This window comes from Balaenoptera physalus (genome assembly GCF_965194825.1).
Source record: "Balaenoptera physalus genome assembly, chromosome: 9".
In the NCBI taxonomy this organism is placed as follows: Eukaryota; Metazoa; Chordata; class Mammalia; order Artiodactyla; family Balaenopteridae; genus Balaenoptera; species Balaenoptera physalus.
Genome location: NC_138888.1, coordinates 97,315,645 through 97,339,366, shown reverse-complemented (window position 1 = coordinate 97,339,366; position 23,722 = coordinate 97,315,645). Strand labels below are relative to the sequence as shown.

At 38.7% G+C, this 23,722-nt stretch overlaps 1 long non-coding RNA gene across 3 annotated transcripts in view; it reads right to left on the bottom strand.

The window, feature by feature from the left end:
* LOC309666661 overlaps nucleotides 1–21,688 on the bottom strand; it is a 46,530-nt gene extending 24,842 nt beyond the window's left edge. For all 3 annotated transcript variants that reach the window (XR_014267209.1, XR_014267210.1, XR_014267211.1), the window contains exons 1-2: nucleotides 20,387–21,688; nucleotides 18,173–18,348 (exon numbers count right to left, since the gene is read on the bottom strand). This is a non-coding gene — a long non-coding RNA (uncharacterized lncRNA). The remainder of the gene's footprint in view (nucleotides 1–18,172; nucleotides 18,349–20,386) is intronic.
* Between the last annotated feature and the right edge of the window lie 2,034 nt (nucleotides 21,689–23,722).

The following is a 23,722-nucleotide window of genomic DNA, read 5'->3' as shown; positions in this document are numbered from 1 at the left end:
CAAATGGTCACTAGATGATTTTTGACCAAATAAAAATAGATTTGTTTCACTTTTTTTAGCAAAATATAACTGAAGCAAGGTAAATATATATTATCTTAAGCAACTTTTAATATTGAATTCTGTAGGGTCATAGCTCTTTTTTCCTAAGTGTATATTTTATTATATTCTTTGAACTTCCTCTGACATGCACATATAATTCAGTCACTCCTGCTATGTAAGTCTATGTAACATTTTGCATGAGCAGAAAGCAGAGTAATGGAAATGTCTTGTTGCCAGTGTACAAGGACTTTCTAATCATATACTGCCAGGTTACAGGGAGTGCTACATACAGGTCTCAAAATCCACAGGGAAATTGATTTAAGAGTGACTGACATACTGGATACCTGTCAGGTGACATCACTCTGGCTAGCACGTTCAGTTTGATACATGGGATCTGAAGGAGGCAGAGCAGTACAGGTACTAGAACCTGGGCTTGAAGTCAAAGACTTCAGAGAAGATTACTTAGGAATACACAGTTAGTTGCTCACCAGCTGTCTTAACTGGATTAGTTGCTTAACCTCTTGGTCTTATTTTCTTAATTTGCAATGGGGATAATAATGTTTCCTGAATGATTGTTGTAAGTCTTAAATAAAATAAGTTGTTTAAGACATATAGGCTAATCAATAAATCTTATTTCCTTACACATTTTCTATACCATTTAGCTACAAAAATAGCATAAAACAATGCTCTTTTTTTTGGATGTATAGTTGATGTACAATATTATATAAGTTACAGGTGTACAATATAGGGATTCATTATTTTAAAAGTTATATTCCATTTATAGTTATTATAAAATATTAGCTATATTTCTCTTATTGTACAATATATCCTTGTAGCTTATTTTATATCTAATAGTTTTTACTTCCTTATTCCCTAACCCCTCTATTACCCCTTCCCCCTTCCCTCTCCCCACTGGTAACCTCTAGTTTGTTCTCTATATCTGTGAGTCTGCTTCTTTTTTGCTATATTCACTAGTTTGCTGTATTTTTTTAGAGTCCACATATAAGTGATATCATTCAGTATTTGTCTGTCTCTGTCTGGATTTCACTTAGCATAATACCCTCCCAGTCTGTCCATGTTGCTGCAAATGGCAAAATTTCATTCTTTTTTATGGTTGAGTAGTATTTCATTGTGTATATATATATATATATATATATATATATATATATATATATCACAGCTTCTTTATCAGTTCATCTACTGATGGACACTTAGGTTTCTTCCATATCTTGACAATTGTAAATAATGCTGCTATGAACATTGGGGTGCATGTATCCTTTCAAGTTATTTATTTATTAAAAAATAAAATGATGTTCTTTTGTTTCAATCCAGTTGCGAGAAACAGAAGAACATGAAATCATAAAACCATTTGGTGAGGCTACTGGAAGTACCATAAGCAATGTTAATATTAGTTTTTCATCATCTTTCAGATGAGTAGATTTAATTCAAATTACAATAGAAATGCATGCAAAGTAATAAATTCTCATTAAAAGGTAGAAAAAACACAGATATACCATCTTCTTAGAATTATTATGTGAATTTAATTCAGTTGTTTGAATGAGGTATTAAAGAAGCCAAGGCTGATTATAAGAACTCATATGACCTCTCCCCTGATAGTTCTTGAGTCTAAAACTTTAAACCATGGCAGAGAGAGACTCAGAGGAGAACCCTTTAATTATTTGAGATCTCCCTAGTTTTTTATTCCTACATTTTATAACCACCTTTGGCACAGGAATTCTGTGGAAATATTGCCTAGGGTATGGATTTTGTGTCAAAGCTCTAAAGTATGAAGTTATATTAGTCAGAATATATAGATATATTTCTGTCTATCAATGTAGATATTAATCATTATTTGGGGGCTAAGAGAATGTCAGAGAGGCCGAGGATACCAAGAAAATGGGTGAAGTCCAATATTCCAAATTCTATCACTTTATACATCCAACTGCACCGAATGAGGAGACACAAGCCCCCTCAAGGCAGAGCAGTCTTATGCATCGTGTCTATGCTGCTCTTGTCCATGGAACATGCCCACTGATCTGTTCATCTTTCTCAAAGTCTAGGAAAATAATTTGCATTCACACTATCAAACATGGAAGACTTCATTCATCCATCCTGAAAAACAATACGAGCACCACATTAAAATTAGAAAACACATTCTGGCCTGCTCCCTATCTCCTTTTCTGTGTTCTCCAGTTCAATAATGTTAGGCGAGAAATAAAGAGCCTTTTCAATAAGTCAGGCACCTGTGCCTTTTTTTCCCCTGGTAACTGTGCCCTTGCCCCTTTCTTACAGACATCCTTGTAAGAGCTTTAAGTGCTGTCTCATTTTATCATCCCAACAACTCTATAAAAGATAGACCTTTTACCATGCCCATTTTACAGAGGAAGAAATTGAAACCTAGGGCTAAGTGATTTACCAAAAGCCATACAGCCAGTAAATGGTGGTGCTAGTGTGTGAACCCAGGTTCTATTATTTCAGGGCCATGCTTTTAACCACTAAGTAAATGATAATGTATCCAAATTAGGGCTTTTGTATTAAAAAATTAGTACATATTCTAGATCTCCAGCAAATTTATGGCCTTGCTCTTTAGGCCTTACATCTTCAGATGTAAGGATGGCTCAGGGCGGATCAACTCTTCTATAGGAAAATTCAATGTGGATCAACTCTTCTATAGGAAAATTCAATTCAGTTTACTTAATTTTGTGCATAATTTGATCCTTACGTTTGGCAGAATACTGGTCTCCCAAAGATGGCCAACTCCTAATTCCTGGAACTTGTGATTATGTTAGGCTATATGACAAAGGGGAATAAAGTTCACAGATGGAATTAAGGTTGCTAATCAGCTAACATTAAGATAGGGAGATTATTTTGGATTATCCAGGTGAGCTTAAAGTAATCACAAGGGTCCTTACAAGTGAAAGAAGGAGGCAGAAGAGAAGGTCAGATTGATGTGATGTGAGAACACGTCCCTCTACTGTTGGCTTTGAAGATGGAGGAAGGTGGCCACAAGCCAAGGAATGTGAGTGACGTCTGGAAGCTAGAAAAGGCAAAGAAACAGGATTTCTCCTGGAGCCAACAGAAGGAGCTTTGCCAACACCTTCATTTCAGCCCAGTGAGACATCTCAGACTTCTGACCTCCAGAACTGAAAGAAAATAAACTTATGTTGTTTTAAGCCACCAAGTTTCTGATAATATGTTACACAGCAATTGTAAACTAACGCAATCCTGAAAACAAATGGGCAAACAAAAATCCCTGAGTTATGTTCATTTATGGAATTGGTGTAAAAGAATTTACCAAGTGGGCAAGGGAATGCTTTCAGAGGCCTGACGCAGACTCCAGTGTTACAGCATCTTATCTTACTCTTACCTTCACAGCTCTCCCCGACCCTCAACACACATTTAACCAAACAGGAAGTACGTGTTTGGATTGCCTGTGACTTAATTTAATCTTAATCTAACCTTTCTTCTTATTAATTAGCAACAGTACAGAAGATCTCTCTTACCAATGGGCTTCCTCAAGCCAAGATTCATTCCCTTGAGAATAAGAATTCACTGAGTATAGTAATTAAGGAAAATCAGCTACTCTCACCAATCGTACATTCCATAGGAAACTTATCATATACATCTTGTCTATCATTATTTCAGTAAAAAACTATGAATCAATGCATTGTAGCTGAGCTATTTATACTGAAAACAAAGGTTATAATCACTTTATGGTCTTCAGACTATACACATGACTAAAATCTGAAAATTTTATTAAATTGTGAATTATTATAAATATCCCAATGCCTCACGTCAGACACAGAAACTTAATAATAAACTGTTTCACAGAATAATCTCATTTAAATCACAATATTGTAATTGTATACAGGAAGGGTCAGCAAAAAACTGCTCTTGGAACAAAATCTGGCATACCACCTGACGTTGAAAATAAAGTTTTATAGGAACACAGCCACATGTGCTTGTTTACATATTCTCTAGAGCTGCTTTCACACAGCAGTAGCAGAGTTGAGTCATTGTGACAGTGGTTGTATGTCCCACAAAGCCTAAAATACTTACAATCTGACCCTTTGTAGAAAAGGTTTTCAGACCCTTGCAATACAGACAAAACAATCGCACAGATATTGTCTTATTTTTAACCTTAAACATTTAGTTATAATTTAGAGTTTGATTGAGGCTAATTCCTCTAACTTCCCATGTTTAAAACTCACTTAAAAATTCACAAATATCAAGAAAATTAGAAGTGCAAGATATTGACCAATGGTTTGCTAGTTTTCATGAGGAATCACCCTAACCATAGAATTAACATGCTGGATTAAGAAATGTTCTTTGGCTAGTTTATACTAGTTTATACGTAAGCCTCCGGGAGAGCACGAAATGACCAGTAAGGAAAGAGGCAGAAGTAGGTTCTTTCTACTCCAAGAAAAACTCCATTGTCATCTGCACGCCACTGGGAAAAACTTTTGTGAACATACATGCCAACTAACAAAAAGATGGGCTGAAGAAGAAAATCAAAAAAGGAAAGGGACTATTGAAATAGAAGGACGATAGTACCATTAATACAACTGAAAATATAAAAATATATTTTAAACTATGCTTAATGAAATAATAATCCAATGAAGATAACCAGGTTACATAGCTTGAAATTATAAAGTAGAGAGATGGGAAAAGTAATAGAGTGTTGAACAGTATTGATATATGCAGTAGTCAAAATTATATTTGATGTTGATAATTCAAAAAATATGGATAAAAGCTTATTTCTCGAGGTCCTCGGGAAGATGGCGGAAGAGTAAGACGCGGAGATCACCTTCCTTCCCACAGATACAGTAGAAATACATCTACACGTGGAACTGCTCCTACAGAACACCCACTGAACGCTGGCAGAAAACGTCCGACCTCCAAAAAGGCAAGAAACTCCCCCCGTACTTGGGTAGGGCAAAAGAAAAAAGAAATAACAGAGACAAAAGAATAGGGACGGCACCTGCACTAGTGGGAGGGAGCCGTGAAGGAGGAAAGATTTCCACGCACTAGGAAGCCCCTTCGCGGGCGGAGACTGCGGGTGGCGGAGGGGGGAAGCTTCGGAGCCACGGAGGAGAGCGCAGCCACAGGGGTGCGGAGGGCAAAGCGGAGAGATTCCCGCACAGAGGAGCGGTGCCGACCAGCACTCTCCAGCCTGAGAGGCTTGTCTGCTCACCCGCCGGGGCGGGCGGGGCTGGGAGCTGAGGCTCGGGCTTCGGACTTCGGTCGGATCGCAGGGAGAGGACTGGGGTTGGCGGCGTGAACACAGCCTGAAGGGGTTAGTGCACCACAGCTAGCCGGGAGGGAGTCCGGGAAAAAGTCTGCAGCTGCCGAAGAGGCAAGAGACTTTTTCTTCCCTCTTTGTTTCCTGGTGCGCGAGGAGAGGGGATTCAGAGCGCTGCCTAAACGAACTTCAGAGACGGGCGCGAGCCGCAGCTACCAGCGCGGATCCCACAGCAACAGGGGCGCAGAGGGAAAAACGGAGAGATTCCCGCACAGAGGCTCGGCGCCGAGCAGCACTCTCCAGCCCGAGAGGCTTGTCTGCTCCCCCGCCGGGGCGGGCGGGGCTGGGAGCTGAGGCTCCGGTTTCGGTTTCGGTTGGATCGCAGGGAGAGGACTGGGGCTGGCAGCGTGAACACAGCCTGAAGGGATTAGCGCACAACAGCTGGCTGGGAGGGAGACCGGGAAAAAGTCTGCAGCTGCCGAAGAGGCAAGAGACTTTTTCTTGCCTCTTTGTTTCGCGGCGCGCAAGGAGAGGGGATTCAGAGTGCCGCCTAAACGAACTCCAGAGAAAGGCGCGAGCCGCGGCGATCAGCACGGACCCCAGAGACGGGCGTGAGACGCTGGGGCTGCTGCTGCCGCCTCCAAAAAGCCTGTGTGTGAGCACAGGTCACTCTCCACATCGCCCCTCCCGGGAGCCTGTGCAGCCCGCCACTGCCAGGGTCCCGTGATCCGGGGACAAGTTCCCCGGGAGAACGCACTGCCCACCTCAGGCTGCTGCAACGTCACGCCGGCCTCGGCCGCCGCAGGCTCACCCCGCCTCCTCTGTACACCTCCCTCCCCGCGGCCTGAGTGAGCCAGAGCCCCCGAAGCAGCTGCTCCTTTAACCCCGTCCTGTCTGTGCGGGGAATAGACGCCCTCAGGCGACCTACACGCAGAGGCGGGTCCAAATCCAAAGCTGAACCCCAGGAACTGTGCGAACAGGGAAGATAAGGGGAAATCTCTCCCAGCAGCCTTAGAAGCAGCGGATTAAAACTCCACAAACAACTTGATGTGCCTGCATCTGGTGAATACCTGAATAGACAACGAATCATCCCAAATTCAGGAGGTGGACTTTGGGAGCAGGATATATTAATTTTTCCCCTTTTCCTTTATTTGTGAGTGTATATGTATATGCTTCTGGGTGCGATTTTGTCTGTATAGCTTTGCTTTACAATAGCTTTATTTTACTTCACTATATTATAGCCTCTTTCTTTCTTTCTTTCTTTCTTTCTATTTTTTCTCCCTTTTACTCTGAGCCGTGTGGACGAAAGGCTCTTGGTGCTCCAGCCAGGCATCAGGGCCGTGCCTCTGAGGTGGGAGAGCCAACTTCAGGACACTGGTCCACAAGAGACCTCCCAGCTTCACGTAATACCAAACGGTAAAAATCTCTCAGAGATCTCCATCTCAACATCAAGACCCAGCTTCACTCAACGACCAGCAAGCTACAGTGCTGGACACCCTATGCCAAACAACTAGCAAGACAGGAACACAGCCCCATCCATTAGCAGAGAGGCTGCCTAAAATCATAATAAGGCCACAGACACCCCAAAATACACCACCAGACGTGGACGTGCCCACCAGAAAGACAAGATCCAACCTCATCCACCAGAGCTCAGGCACTAGTTCCCTCCACCAGGAAGCCTACACAACCCACTGAACCAACCTTAACCACTGGGGACAGATACCAAAAACAACAGGAACTACGAACCTGTAGCCTGTGAAAAGGAGACCCCAAACACAGTAAGATAAGCAAAATGAGACGACAGAAAAACACACAGCAGATGAAGGAGCAGGGTCAGAACATACCAGACTTAACAAATGAAGAGGAAATAGGTAGTCTACCTGAAAAAGAATTCAGAATAATGATAGTAAGGATGATCCAAAATCTAGGAAATAGAATAGACAAAATGCAAGAAACATTTAACAAGGACGTAGAAGAACTAAAGAGGAACCAAGCAATGATGAAAACCACAATAAATGAAATTAAAAATACTCTAGATGGGATCAATAGCAGAATAACTGAGGCAGAAGAAAGGATAAGTGACCTGGAAGATAAAATGGTGGAAATAACTACTGCAGAGCAGGATAAAGAAAAAAGAATGAAAAGAACTGAGGACAGTCTCAGAGACCTCTGGGACAACATTAAACGCGCCAACATTCGAATTATAGGGGTCTCAGAAGAAGAAGAGAAAAAGAAAGGGACTGAGAAGATATTTGAAGAGATTATAGTTGAAAACTTCCCTAATATGGGAAAGGAAATAGTTAATCAAGTCCTGGAAGCACAGAGAGTCCCATACAGGATAAACCCAAGGAGAAACACACCAAGACACATATTAATCAAACTATCAAAAATTAAATATAAGGAAAACATATTAAAGGCAGCAAGGGAAAAAAAACAAATAACACACAAGGGAATCCCCATAAGGTTAACATCTGATCTTTCAGCAGAAACTCTGCAAGCCAGAAGGGAGTGGCAGGATATACTTAAAGTGATGAAGGAGAAAAACCTGCAACCAAGATTACACTACCCAGCAAGGATCTCATTCAGATTCGATGGAGAAATTAAAACCTTTACAGACAAGCAAAAGCTGAGAGAGTTCAGCACCACCAAACCAGCTTTACAACAAATGCTAAAGGAACTTCTCTAGGCAGGAAACACAAGAGAAGGAAAACACCTACAATAACAAACCCAAAACATTTAAGAAAATGGGAATAGGAACATACATATCGATAATTACCTTGAATGTAAATGGATTAAATGCTCCCACCAAAAGACACAGGCTGGCTGAATGGATACAAAAACAAGACCCATATATATGCTGTCTACAAGAGACCCACTTCAGACCTAGAGACACATATAGACTGAAAGTGAGGGGATGGAAAAAGATATTCCATGCAAATGGAAATCAAAAGAAAGCTGGAGTAGCAATTCTCATATCAGACAAAATAGACTTTAAAATAAAGACTATTACAAGAGACAAAGAAGGACACTATATAATGATCAAGGGATTGATCCAAGAGGAAGGTATAACAATTGTAAATATTTATGCACCCAACATAGGAGCACCTCAATACATAAGGCAAATACTAACAGCCATAAAAGGGGAAATCGACAGCAACACAATCATAGTAGGGGACTTTAACACCCCACTCTCACCAATGGACAGATCATCCAAAATGAAAATAAATAAGGAAACACAAGCTTTAAATGATACATTAAACAAGATGGACTTAATTGATATTTATAGGACATTCCATCCAAAAACAACAGAATACACATTTTTCTCAAGTGCTCATGGAACATTCTCCAGGATAGATCATATCTTGGGTCACAAATCAAGCCTTGGTAAATTTAAGAAAATTGAAATCGTATCAAGTATCTTTTCCGACCACAATGCTATGAGACTAGATATCAATTACAGGAAAAGATCTGTAAAAAATACAAACACATGGAGGCTACACAATACATTACTTAATAACGAAGTGATCACTGAAGAAATCAAAGGGGAAATCAAAAAATACCTAGAAACAAATGACAATGGAGATACGACGACCCAAAACCTATGGGACGCAGCAAAAGCAGTGCTAAGAGGGAAGTTTATAGCAATACAAGCCTACCTCAAGAAACAGGAAACATCTCGAATAAACAACCTAACCTTGCACCTAAAGCAATTAGAGAAAGAAGAACAAAAAAACCCCAAAGCCAGCAGAAGGAAAGAAATTATAAAGATCAGGTCAGAAATAAATGAAAAAGAAATGAAGGAAACAATAGCAAAAATCAATGAAACTAAAAGCTGGTTCTTCGAGAAGATAAACAAAATTGATAAACCATTAGCCAGACTCATCAAGAGAAAAAGGGAGAAGACTCAGATCAATAGAATTAGAAATGAAAAAGGAGAAGTAACCACTGACACTGCAGAAATACAAAAGATCATGAGAGATTACTACAAGCAACTCTATGCCAATAAAATGGACAACCTGGAAGAAATGGACAGATTCTTAGAAATGCACAAACTGCCGAGACTGAACCAGGAAGAAATAGAAAATATGAACAGACCAATCACAAGCACTGAAATTGAAACTGTGATTAAAAACCTTCCAACAAACAAAAGCCCAGGACCAGATGGCTTCACAGGTGAATTCTATCAAACATTTAGAGAAGAGCTAACACCTATCCTTCTCAAACTCTTCCAAAATATTGCAGAGGGAGGAACACTCCCAAACTCATTCTACGAGGCCACCATCACCCTGATACCAAAACCAGACAAAGATGTCACAAAGAAAGAAAACTACAGGCCAATATCACTGATGAACATAGATGCAAAAATCCTCAACAAAATACTAGCAAACAGAATCCAACAGCACATTAAAAGGATCATACACCATGATCAAGTGGGGTTTATCCCAGGAATGCAAGGATTCTTCAATATACGCAAATCAATCAACGTGATACATCATATTAACAAACTGAAGGAGAAAAACCATATGATCATCTCAATAGATGCAGAGAAAGCTTTCGACAAAATTCAACACCCATTTATGATAAAAGCCCTGCAGAAAGTAGGCATAGAGGGAACTTTCCTCAACATAATAAAGGCCATATATGACAAACCCACAGCCAACATTGTCCTCAATGGTGAAAAACTGAAACCATTTCCACTAAGATCAGGAACAAGACAAGGTTGCCCACTCTCTCCACTATTATTCAACATAGTTTTGGAAGTGTTAGCCACAGCAATCAGAGAAGACAAAGAAATAAAAGGAATCCAAATCGGAAAAGAAGAAGTAAAGCTGTCACTATTTGCAGATGACATGATACTATACATAGAGAATCCTAAAGATGCTACCAGAAAACTCCTAGAGCTAATCAATGAATTTGGTAAAGTAGCAGGATACAAAATTAATGCACAGAAATCTCTTGCATTTCTATACACTAATGACGAAAAATCTGAAAGTGAAATTAAGAAAACACTCCCATTTACCATTGCAACAAAAAGAATAAAATATCTAGGAATAAACCTACCTAAGGAGACAAAAGACCTGTATGCAGAAAATTATAAGACACTGATGAAAGAAATTAAAGATGATACAAATAGATGGAGAGATATACCATGTTCCTGGATTGGAAGAATCAACATTGTGAAAATGACTCTACTACCCAAAGCAATCTACAGATTCAATGCAATCCCTATCAAACTACCACTGGCATTTTTCACAGAACTAGAACAAACAATTTCACAATTTGTATGGAAACACAAAAGACCCCGAATAGCCAAAGCAATCTTGAGAACGAAAAATGGAGCTGGGGGAATCAGGCTCCCTGACTTCAGACTATATTACAAAGCTTCAGTAATCAAGACAGTTTGGTACTGGCACAAAAACAGAAATATAGATCAATGGAACAGGATAGAAAGCCCAGAGATAAACCCACACACATATGGGCACCTTATTTTTGATAAAGGAGGCAAGCATATACAGTGGAGAAAAGACAGCCTCTTCAATAAGTGGTGCTGGGAAAATTGGACAGGTACATGTAAAAGTATGAAAATAGAACACTCCCTGACACCATGCACAAAAATAAACTCAAAATGGATTAAAGACCTAAGTGTAAGGGCAGACACTATCAAACTCTTAGAGGAAAACATAGGCAGAACACTCTATGACATACATCACAGCAAGATTCTTTTTGACCCAGCTCCCAGAGAAATGGAAATAAGAACACAAATAAACAAATGGGACCTAATGAAACTTAAAAGCTTTTGCACAGCAAAGGAAACCATAAACAAGACCAAAAGACAACCATTAGAATGGGAGAAAATATTTGCAAATGAAGCAACTGACAAAGGATTAATCTCCAAGATTTACAAGCAGCTCATGCAGCTCAATAACAAAAAAACGAACAACCCAATCCAAAAATGGGCAGAAGACCTAAATAGACATTTCTCCAAAGAAGATATACAGATGGCCTACAGACACATGAAAGAATGCTCAACATCATTAATCATTAGAGAAATGCAAATCAAAACTACAATGAGATATCATCTCACACCGGTCAGAATGGCCATCATCAAAAAATCTAGAAACAATAAATGCTGGAGAGGGTGTGGAGGAAAGGGAACACTCTTGCACTGTTGGTGGGAATGTAAATTGATACAGCCACTATGGAGAACAGTATGGAGGTTCCTTAAAAAACTACAAATAGAACTACCATACGACCCAGCAATCCCACTACTGGGCATATACCCTGAGAAAACCATAATTCAAAAAGAGTCATGTACCAAAATGTTCATTGCAGCTCTATTTACAATAACCAGGACATGGAAGCAACCTAAATGTCCATCGACAGATGAATGGATAAAGAAGATGTGGCACATATATACAATGGAATATTACTCAGCCATAAAAAGAAATGAAATGGAGGTATTTGTAATGAGGTGGATGGAGTTAGAGTCTGTCATACAGAGTGAAGTAAGTCAGAAAGAGAAAAACAAATACAGTATGCTAACACATATATACGGAATCTAAGGGGAAAAAAAAAAAAAAGGCCATGAAGAACCTAGTGGCAAGACGGGAATAAAGACACAGACCTACTAGAGAATGGACTTGAGGATATGGGGAGGGGGTGGGGTGAGATGTGACAGGGTAAGAGAGTGTCATGGACATACATACACTACCAAATGTAAAATAGATAACTAGTGGGAAGCAGCCGCATAGCACAGGGAGATCAGCTCGGTGCTTTGTGACCACCTAGAGGGATGGGATGGGGAGGGTGGGAGGGAGGGAGATGCAAGAGGGAAGAGAAATGGGAACATATTGTATATGTATAACTGATTCACTTTGTTATAAAGCAGAAGCTAACACACCATTGTAAGGCAATTATACTTCAATAAAGATGTTAAAAAAAAAAAAAAAAAAAAAAAAAAAAAAAAGCTTATTTCTCAAAAACTTAAACATTACTATTACATAATTTAAAATATTACATACATATGATTATCATGGAAGAAGATTAAAGTAACTAAGTCATAATTAATATACAAAAATCAGAAGTCAAAGAAAATGACAAGTGAGTTTTATAATTCAGACTGCCCGAAAATGCACTAGGTATTTGTCTGTTACAACCTTAAGCTCTTAATATTGTTTAAATAAATGCGGACAAAGAATGATTTCATACATAAAAATATATGACAAATAAATTACCAAAGAGAAAATTTAAATATTTATAAATCCAAAATATGTTTTTTTGAGAAAACACTAGCAATGAGATAGAAAAATTAATGAAAGTTATAATAAAATTAAGAAAAATAGAAAACAGGAGAAACACAACACAAAAGCAGAAAGGAGAATGTGAAGGTATCAGCAGTTACAGAGATTTGTTAAGTGTAAGGAAAGCCAGGTAATGGCTTTTGCTCATTAATTTGAAGAGATGCACAAAGTAGACAAGTATGTTAAAAGTAAAAATTACTAAAAATTAGTCAAAATAAGCAAAATCAGAAAAAAAGGAAGTAGAGATAATCTAATAAAGATAGAAATAATCATGTAAATAATTGAAAAAGTTTTCAAAGAGTTACATATAGAAATAACTCCAGGTTCATCATAGGACATACTTTCAAATTTAAATATAATAAACTGTTCCAAATGATTAAAAACAATGCACAGCCATTGATTCACTCAATCATTCGTGAATCAGCATTATCATGATACTAAAAGCTGACAATAGCACAAAAAAAATTATAGGGCAATTATACTTGTGTGTTACATCAATTCTAGATAAATACTTAATAGGCATATTTCTACAGTTCTTAGAAAGAAGTATTCACTCTAATAAAATAGAATTTATTCCAGGAGTTAAAGGATGGTATAATATTGCAAAAATTATTGGTATAGTATATCATTATCAATAGATTAGAGAAGAATAGATACATGATAATATCAATAGTTTTTTTTTAATAGTTTTTTATGTGTTTTGTGATTAAATGTAATGCCAGTTCATTATTTAAATAAAGCAAAACTAGATAAAGTAGGAATAGAAAGCTCCATACCTAATATAATAAAAAGTATCTTAAAGTAATAACCAGATTCATACTTAATTAGAGATAGACAACTGCTTCCCAGATTGCCATTCTTTGGTGCACAAGTCTCACACGCTGTTTTCTTAAACAAAGGAGACTACTTGATCAATAATTTTGGGAAAGGTAGTCTTTTCTTGGTGCTGTACTTTAAAGTAATTAAAGATTCCAAGAATTGTCAGTAAATAGATCAGACTGTCTTGTTTAAACCAACATTTTTCAACCTAAGGGACCAGAGAATCCATTTTTTTAGGATTCCGTTAATTATATTCCACAGAACATGCTTTGGAAAATACTTCACCAGATACATACTTATTGGTACATGAGTGAGAAATAAAGTTCTCTTGTATTTAACTCTCTCTACGTGAGGCTATTTGGTACTGAAGTTTACTATATTACCGAGAAGAGTTGCTGGTTCTATTGTCTCTACATATATCCCAAACCTGTTTAATAGTTTTCATTTCTTGCCACAGCCTTTGTTCTAATCTCTATCATCCTTTACCTGAATTACTGTGAACACCTTTAACGCATCTTCTTGTTTCCACTCCTGTTTCTCTACAATCTGTTTTCCACAACGCAAGTAGAGAAGTTTTGTTTTTTTTTTTAAATTGCGAATCAGGTCACGTCTGTTACGGGTTGAATTATATCACCCCAAATTCATATGTTGAAGTCCTAACCTCCAGGACCTCAGAACGTGTCTGTATTGGAGGTAGGACTTTTTTTTTTTTTTAATTTTGCTTGTGGCCTTTTTTCAAGTTTATTTTTTTATTTTTGGCCGTGTTGGGTCTTCGTTTCTGTGCCAGGGCTCTCTCTAGTTGCAGTGAGTGGGGGCCACTCTTCATTGCGGTGCGCGGGCCTCTCACTATCGCAGCCTCTCTTGTTGCGGAGCACAGGCTCCAGACGCGCAGGCTCAGTAGTTGTGGCTCACGGGCCTAGTTGCTCCGCGGCACGTGGGATCCTCCCAGAGCAGGGCCTGAACGCGTGTCCCCTGCATTGGCAGGCGGACTCTCAACCACTGCACCACCAGGGAAGCCCCAGGTAGGACTTTTAAAGAAGTAATTAAGGTAAAATAAGGTCATATGGGTCACTACAACTGGTGTCTTTACAAGAGGAGATTAAGACACGGACTGGCACAGAGGAAAGACCATGAGAAGATGTTGAAAAAAGATAGTCATCTACAAGTCAAAGAGAGAGGGTCTCAGAAGAAATCAACCCTGCCAACACTTTGATTTGGACTTCTAGCCTCCAGAATTGTGAGGAATTAAATTTCTGTTGCTTAAGCCATGCAGTTTGTGGTGCTTTGTAATGGCAGCCTTAGCAAACTAATAAAATGTCCATGTCTTGTTTAAAATATTTCAACAACTAAATGCAGTCTGAAACTTCTTCCTCGGGCATAGAAGCTGCTGCATTATCTGGCCCTCTCTCATCCTACTCTTCTTATCTCTTCCTGCTTTTGTTAATTCACCTCCAACAACACTGCCTTTATTTCCTTCATTAAATATAGTAAAATCCTTCCTGCATCAGGTCATTTGCACTTGCCCTTCCCCCAGTCTAGAAAGCTCTTCCCATTGATCTTACGTGACAGATCTTTCTTATCGTTCAGAATTCAGCTTAAATGTCACCTCCTCAGAGGGGCCTTCCTGGCCACTTTTTCTAATGTTCTCCACACTCACATGACAATAACTTTTAATTTTCTTCCCCTGATTAATTTTCTTCATAGGATTCCTCAGTTCTGAAATGCTCTTGTGCATTTATAATTTAAGCTCTACACCAGCAGAGACATCTGTTTATCACTGTCTATCTGGAGACTGTAATGGTTACCGGCCCATTGCAACCACGAAAAATTATTTGTTAAATGTAGTATCGAGTGCTCTTGAGAGCATTTTTGATCATTGCTCATCAGGATATAAATTGGTACCATCTTTGTGAAAAGCAATTTCCCATTATGTCTGAAAAGCTTAATGATGTTCATATCTGTTTAATCTAGTAATCTCCTCCTAGGAAAATCATTTTAAAAATCAGAGAAGGGAGCAAAGATGCTATAGAATTATATATAATACTAATACATATTATATATGTACACATATATAATATGTATTAGTATTATATATATAAAATATGGTATACTGTGTTATATACAATAACAAAATTAGAAACATCTTAATTGTCCAACAATGGGGAATAATTAAATGAATCATTGTATCACACAAATGACAATATTCATTCCATCTTGTTTTGGTAATTATACTTCCCCAAATCTCTCCCCATAAGAGATTAGGTGTTCCGTATTCTCTTAGTCACAGGATAGACATTTGACCCAAGCTAGGCCAATGGAGTCTTTCCGTCAAATTTGAATATTTTCAGATCGATGGAAAGAAGAATGAGATAGTCATAGTTTATTCATTTCATTGCAGGTCCTTAAGGTTCCCCTAGATTGCCTGGCTCCTGCCGTGGATGAGACCATGCTGGGTCTACTGTTCTGCCTTCTGGTTGTCAAAATATTTAATTACTTCTGTTGGGGCTTAGGGCAGGCCAGCCCAAAACATGCAAAAGCAGTATATTGATTATTTTGAATTAAGATGACTTAAGAAACAGCCAATGCAAGAGGGACACTTTGACCCTCCTTGCTGTGTCCCTGAAAGCAGGAAGCAAAATCTCCCATACCCTTGTTGCCAGAGATAAGGAATTTGGGGCCAAGAAGCCTACATAAACATACTTCGTTACTTCTTTACTAATTTACTATTCCAAGCCCAAACTCTTGTTTAGATTCTTTATTAATTAAGGACCCTAAGTTTCTTTGTCCAGTCAATTCCTCACAAATTTATTGTTTTTTCATCTAAAAAGTATAAAAGCTGCCTGCTTTGGCCACTTTTGGGGTCTTATTTCTCTGAGACCTCCATGTGAGCAAATTAAATTTCTTTTCTCCTTTTGATCTGTCTTGTGTCAATTTAATTATTACCCCAGCCAAAAGAACTCAAGAAAGGTAGGGGGAAATTTCCCTCTCCCTGACACTTCCGTACTTGTTTGTGAACAGCCATTGCCCCTGAGAGTCCTTCATTTCCCCCCTAACTCAGCCTTTCCTCCAGGACCCCGTGGATGGCCCCAAAATTGAGCAAATAACGGCGTAATACCTAGCCCAGCAGCTCCATGGCTGATGTGGATTCTGAAAGATACAGTGCCCCATGCCATTCAGGTTTTTAAATATTTTGAATATTATTTCTTCTTCCTGTCCTGAGTCCCTCTGATCTTGTATGTTCATGCATATTTTTCCTTTAATTTTATATTTGCTATGTTAATTCAGTATTTGTGGCTGACAAAAGAACTTTATTTGATGTGCTCTAAGTTTTGTTTTCAACTAAATCATGTCTGAAAAGTCGGAAAATTCTTAATGTTAAGTTAAAAAATAAGCATACAGAACTATACGATGCCCACATATATTTAAAATATATTTTGAAATATTGCCACTTATAAAATATTGAGATGCATACATGCATACAATATATGCCAAATACAACAAAATCTTATAATGGTCATTCTTTGGTATTGGAGTTCATAGGAGATATCTTTTCTTCAAAAATGTCTGCATTTGTGTGCGTGTGTGTCTGTGTATATACTTTGATTCACTTTGTTGTATAGCAGAAGCTAACACAACATTGTAAAACAATTATTCTCCAATAAAGATGTATAAAAATAAATAAATAAATAAATAAAATTAGTTAAGTTGGACGATAGCTCCTTCAGGAGGCTTCCCTGTATCAGGTACTGTTGCAGGTAAATTTACATCCTTATAATTAATGATTACAGTACGTGTTTTAGATCTCTGTCTAGATGAGAATTTATTAAATGATTTCCTTAGGATCACAGGTTATAAAGAGTTGAATGGAATGGAAAGCTATGTACTCTCACACCTATCTCTTCCATTAAACCACCTTGCCTAATGAATGTGTGAGGTTTCCTGGATTAGAGCTGCAAATGATTCTCTGTTACTATTTGAATTGCACACATTGATCTTCTCCACCTCACGTATCTGTTCCATATTTATCAAATTCACGATGTATATAATTCCTGCTGACTGTGCTGATAAGCTGACTTGATGTTAATTTACATAGTCTTACAAGATGATAAATAACACGGTTACCCACTTTTTAGAGGTTATGCCCATTCTCAATTTACACAGTTGTTTAGGAAAAAATAGTCCTTCAGCTGTCACTGGCCTTCTCTGTATTACTGGAGTGTACCCGGGGACAGTTTCTACCTAGGGGGCATGGTAACACAAATGCATTTGATTTTAAAGGCAAAAACTGGGAGACATGGTGGTATTATCATAGGTAGTTTTTAGCTAGGTTTCTTTTGGATGAATGCTTTGAAAAATACCACATGCCATAAAATTCTGGAAAAAAAAATCTCACTTCACAATGCTGAATTCGGTTTACAAACCAGCAGACAGAAAGAGTTATGTTCAACAGGCAAGCCTTCTGGTGACCCACAGCTAGCGCTGGGCCTGGCTGCACATTTAACACAAGGAAGAAATGTCTCTTGGATGCCTCACTCCCCAGCATGGAAGGTACTGAAGATCATCTGCCAGGTGTGTAGATTAAATGGTGCACAAGAACGTTATTGAAAAGTATATTATGAAACTTTCTGAACTTCTTTTCCAGAGGAAAAAATGCTCAAGTTATTGTAAATAAATGTATTTTGAAGCGTCTTGCAGTTACATTATACATTAGTAGCCTTAGCAAGTTCACAGTTTGATAATAGGTACAAATTACTTGGGGCCATGTGCCTACCTCTGGCCAAATGAATGTATATAGCATTGCACGTGGCCTCTGAACTTGTCCCTGAGATTCTCTGCTGGTGATCTCTCTCCCCTCATCTCCAGGCCAGACTCAGAGTAGCCAACAGAGTATTTGGAGCAGCCAATATGTGGAAGGAGCCTGGGTCCCTGAATCACCTTGTTGGCCACCTGAAAAATAATTAATTGACACGAATGAGAAACAAACTCGATTGTGACAATAAATACACACGCATATAAAAATAAAAGGATATTTTATACATCCGTAATATATAAAAATGCCCATAATGCCTATAATAAAATAAGGAACTCTACAAATGCCGTAAGAAAAAGAAACATCCTACGGGACCTGAATGAAGAGGAAATCCATCTAGCATGACTGTAACTCAGGAGAGGTACTCTTTTCTAGGAAGCATTCTCTGACAGCTCATTCTGGACCAGAACCTCGCATTTGACCCTGTGTGAAGCCCACTAGGCTTGCTGGTCTGACCCCCCAGCTACACAGTCAGCTCCGCATGGCAGGGCTGTATCTTATTTATCTCCGAGTACCTAGTACTTGCTTAGTGCCAGAGACGCAGCAGTCTCAGCAAATGTCTCTTTAAGGAGTGATATATGAAAATGAGAAACACTTCATGGTTAGAGAGAGCAGTAGAGATGAAATCTGTTGGATAATAGAATTTTGATGAGTGGAGACTGCGACGAGGAGGATGGTTCAAAGCAAACAACCTGAGCAAAGGGCAGAGCAAACAGCATGCGCAAAGGGCATAGAAGCAGGTAAGCAACACTCTATAAGACAGGCTTGAGGACTGTGGATATAACAGGAAAGGAGTCTTTGGTATTTTACTTCTATATAGAAATTTATACTCCCTCGTGATTATTAGCAGGATGAGTCCAAACTTTTGTCTGCTGGTACTTGCTTCCATCTTTAATACATGTATGGCTGTTAGTGTGTGTATGTAAATTTAGATGAAAAGCAGAGAGAACATAGATAACATTCTCGAATATAAAACCACGTAAAATTACAGTTTCCAAATGACAGTGACATCTTTGTGTAGAAAACAAAGTTGATGAACATTTTAGTAACACTAACTTCCTACTCTGATAATTGACAAAGAAGAAAAGTGCAAAACGAAGTATCCTAATGGTATTGTAGATATCAAAATAATTTACCAATAAGATTAGCATTTCGTTAAATAGCTTGCTTTTTACTAATAAATCATGTAAAACCACCTATTTGTTCAAAGTATATTTTTATTAAGTGTGTCGTATGAGTCAGGCCCCATTCACGCTGCTAGTTACGCACTGGAAATACAATAAACATGGTCCCATCTTGTTTGGGAATTATAGTATGGTGGGGTAAATTGGGAAGGAAATAAATTGTGGAAAATGATAGATCACAATGAGTACTATGAAAAAAAGTAACAGAGTGCAGAGTTATGAAATAACTGCGGGGACTGCTTGGATAGAATCAGTAGAAAGGCATTTCTATCGAGGCAACATTTAAGATAAGACATGTGAGGCAAAGAGCCAGGTAGGTAGAATGGGGAGGTGTGTCCTAAGCCGAGTGGCTCACAGATGACATTTATCTCAGCTATTGATCAGAGTATCTGCCCTTTCTTCTTTCCTTCCCCAAATATTTGGTGTGTGGCTCTACTAGATAAATCAATGTGCTTAGTGCCTAAAGAGAGAGAAAGTGGACCAGACACATTTCTTATCTTCAGGAAGCTTAGAGGGTGGAATGCTGCAGCCAGCTTCTACTGACTTGTCTGAGCTGCTTGTGAAATATTTCGGAATGCTGCAAGCTGGCTGTTCCATAGTTAGTAACTTGAAATTGACCATGGCAAGAGTATTGACACTACAATAATTGGCAATTACTGCAAATTAGGGTGTTTTTCCCTCCAGAGGGTTGGTGGTTAAATATTTGTCAATACTCCACTGGTCATGAGAAAAACTGACTTAGAGGAGGAACAGGGACTGTTCCCTGTCTTTGGTCTCTATGGTATGCAACTATCAGCTGTTTAAATGGGGTATGACTTTAAAAGAGCCAAGAAAGTATTAGGTTATAGCTCCATCTCGATTGAATGCAAAGTGCTTTCAGCAGCAATTAGGGTTGGAAACATGAGACTGTAAACTTGATAAGCTCACAGACAATATGGCTCTTATTCTCCACTCACCCTCAGCATCCACCGTACCTGTGACCGTGGCTCACCTGAGTTTGCTCTCCCAGACACTCTGCCCGTCACACGCTCCATCTGTCACATCCGTCTGTCTTTCTTACAAGTGTGGTATAATATCTCCCATCCTGGGGAAAAAAAAATGCTTCCTTTACTGCATGGGCTCATCCTTCGTTAGCTCCATTTCTTCATCTCTCGTTCTCGAGAGAGTATTTTGTTCTCTGTCCCAAAGTCCTTGTTTCGTATTCTCTTTCGAATCAGCTACAGGCAGCTTCTGTCTCCACCACTTCACTAAACTGTTCCTGGGGAGGGCATGAGTACAAAGGGTGGTTTCAGTCTTCGTCTTCCTCAGTCTTGCAGGGGAATTGGGCACAGACGGTGACTCATGCTTCTTCAAATACTTGCTGTGTGAGAGGCACGTTCTCCCCATTCTTCCCCAGCTCAACGCCCACTCCTGGGTCTCCGCGGCTGTATACTCGTCCAGATGCCGAATCCCAAACTCAGCTGTTCTCCAGGGTTCAGTCATCGAAAATCGTTCTTCTCTGTTTACTTTCGCTGGTATCTATGGGTTGATGACTCTAAAAAAAAGCCCTTCCATAGTCTGGCCTCTGCCTCGCTCTCTGTCATCCTCTCCTTCTACTCTTTGCCTGACTCTCCACCCTCAATCACACAGGACTTCTTATTTTTTTTTCTTGAAGAAATAAACCCGAGTTGTTCCTCAGGACCTTTTATTTGAGATTTGCTCTGCCTGGAATACTCCAGACCTATTTCTTCCTTGACTTCCTCTCCTGCCTCATTCAACGTTCTCCTCAAGGGTCACCTCCCTCATCACCTCATCTAAAATGGCAGCACCATTGCCTGACGACTATTTATTTTTCTTCATACTGCTTATTATAATATCTCACGATTTAACGTATTTTCTAAGCTATCAATCAATACAATATTATCTAATATACTGCATACTACGTAGCATGAAGTAGAAAAATATAACATTTCACGTATAACATAATATGACATAATGTAATAGATCACTAGAATGTAAGCTCCCTGAGAATGAAACTTTCCTTCCATCACCTATAAACAACAGTGCCTGACATAGAGTAAGAACTTAATTTTTTTTTGAATGACTGAAAAAAATTACCTAAAAATCAATGATCCTCTTCTAATCTTTTTACGTGGTAATTTTTTAACCCTCCCTCACCTCTCCCCACCCCACTTTTTTCCACTGAAGACACAGTGCTCACCTCTAGGCCATACAGCAGTAATTTATGGGGACCAGAACTTGAATCCAGCTCTTTTCATTATTTTTTACTTCAAATCCATTTTTTCCCCATTCTAGTGCCACCTCGAATTATAATATTTTTTAGCTGACACCCATTCACTTATCATATGGTCCCTCACTGGCAGTTTCTGGTCGCAGGATTTACTTATCAGGAAGATCTATTGAACATCTACTAGGTAGCCACTCTATTGGTGCTTGAGATCCAAAGACAAATGAACACTGTTCTGGCATTCAAGGAACTCTCTGCCTTACACAAGCACACATGCACAAAACTATTGCACTAATTTCTGGGAAAATGTTTCGTAATCTGCACAGCAAAAGCCTCATGTTTCAACTTTAAAAATTCTGTTTGCAGAATCAATTGCACACACATCCACGCAATCATAACATACACATATGTGCTTCATAACAACCTTAATTGTATGGATGGTTGATATTAATTTTTCTATTCTTTAAGGAAACCTCAGAACCAGGTATAACCACAGAAACACCTGGCCTCGGCAGAAAAAATGATCTCATCTTCTTATTTGTCAAAGCGTGAGCAACAAAATCAGATGCTAGACTACAAAACAGCAGCTTCGCTTGTATCCCCACACAGTTCTTGCCCTTAAAAGAGAGTTAATGGAAACTAAAGGCTTTTTTAATTATTCACTTTTTCCGACTTGGAAAACTTTTTAATACTTGTTCTTCACTCTGGATATCAGCTATTTCTTTCACTGACTTGCATTATCTTTCCATATACACATTTTTTCCAGGATCATATTTGTCTGCAAATAACCTCAAAGGTAATTTATTTTGCAAGTTCGTGTTTGATCTATGTGGCATGACAAATAGCTTTCATATTATTTAGCTGGCTAGGATGGAAATTTGAAAAGGAAATTCTATTCGACAGTCTGTCAGCAGGCTGCTAGTGTGTTTAATGGGTCAGAGTGCTAAAAGCAGAACTGCCTGCAGAAGCACTACCACTGGCATTCTCAACTTTTTAAAGGCTACCAAATTCTTTCATCCTACGATGATGGTAACTCTACCTTAATGAGCATGGTTTTGGCAAAGTCTGTCCTTAAATATACAAAATTTGTGTAAGTGTTGATTAAATAACCTCAAGCATTCAGTACTGTTCTTTGCAAGAATTTACCTCAAAAGAAATAAGGACTTGAAACTGTCTTGTCTTCACCCAAAAAGCACTAAAAGTTTTTATTATAAAATTTAATATTTAATCTCGACAGTCCATGTTATAGTGATTTTTCTTTTGTTAACATTCTGAATACAAGAATTACATTGAGGACTGAAGGTTTACAAACACCCTGTTCTTTTAAAAATGCAGAATAATGCTCAAATAGTAATGACAATAATAATAATTAATATATTTATACCATGTATCAGGTACTCTTTTGCAATGTAAATTGTTTGTGGCCCTTAAGAAATCCTTTGATCAGAGATGGATGAGGTAATGTAAAATTGAACATAAGTACCCAATATTTCTCAAGTTGCATCAAACTATAAATTAAAAAAAGAATCATAACGAATAGTTCCTTGTGGGGTTTTGTGGAGTTCTCGTTAGAAACAAAAACCACTCTCAATGGTTTGTGGAACTGCAGGTGTAAGGTGTAACCCACCCAAGAATGTGCTATACAGTAGTGTCTTTGGCCACTAATGAGCCCCCACATTTCCCTGCCCCGATTCCTGCTTGCTGCAGTGGAATCTCTTGTCACCTCGGATGCCAAAGCAACAAGTCTGCCGTCAAATCTCATGTCTGCAGGAGAAGAGAGAACCCCAGTCCCTCATTGCAAAAGAAAACTAATGACAGCAAGACATCACAAAGTCCCACAGAGATTCTACTCAAAGACTGCCACTTTTTTTTTTGCAGTACAAGTTGAGCACAAAAACTAGACCATCCCCAGAACCAAAGGCCTCCCCCCGCCCCCCAGCAGTGAAACAAACCTGCGCCCTTAAAAACCACAAGAAGGAAGGCCATCCCAACATTCTTGACATCGTAATTTTCCAAGACAGCAATAAATCAGGATATTTATGTACAATTTACTAATGTTTAAGTCTTCGTTTAATTTTTTTCCATTAAAATTTTTTTTTT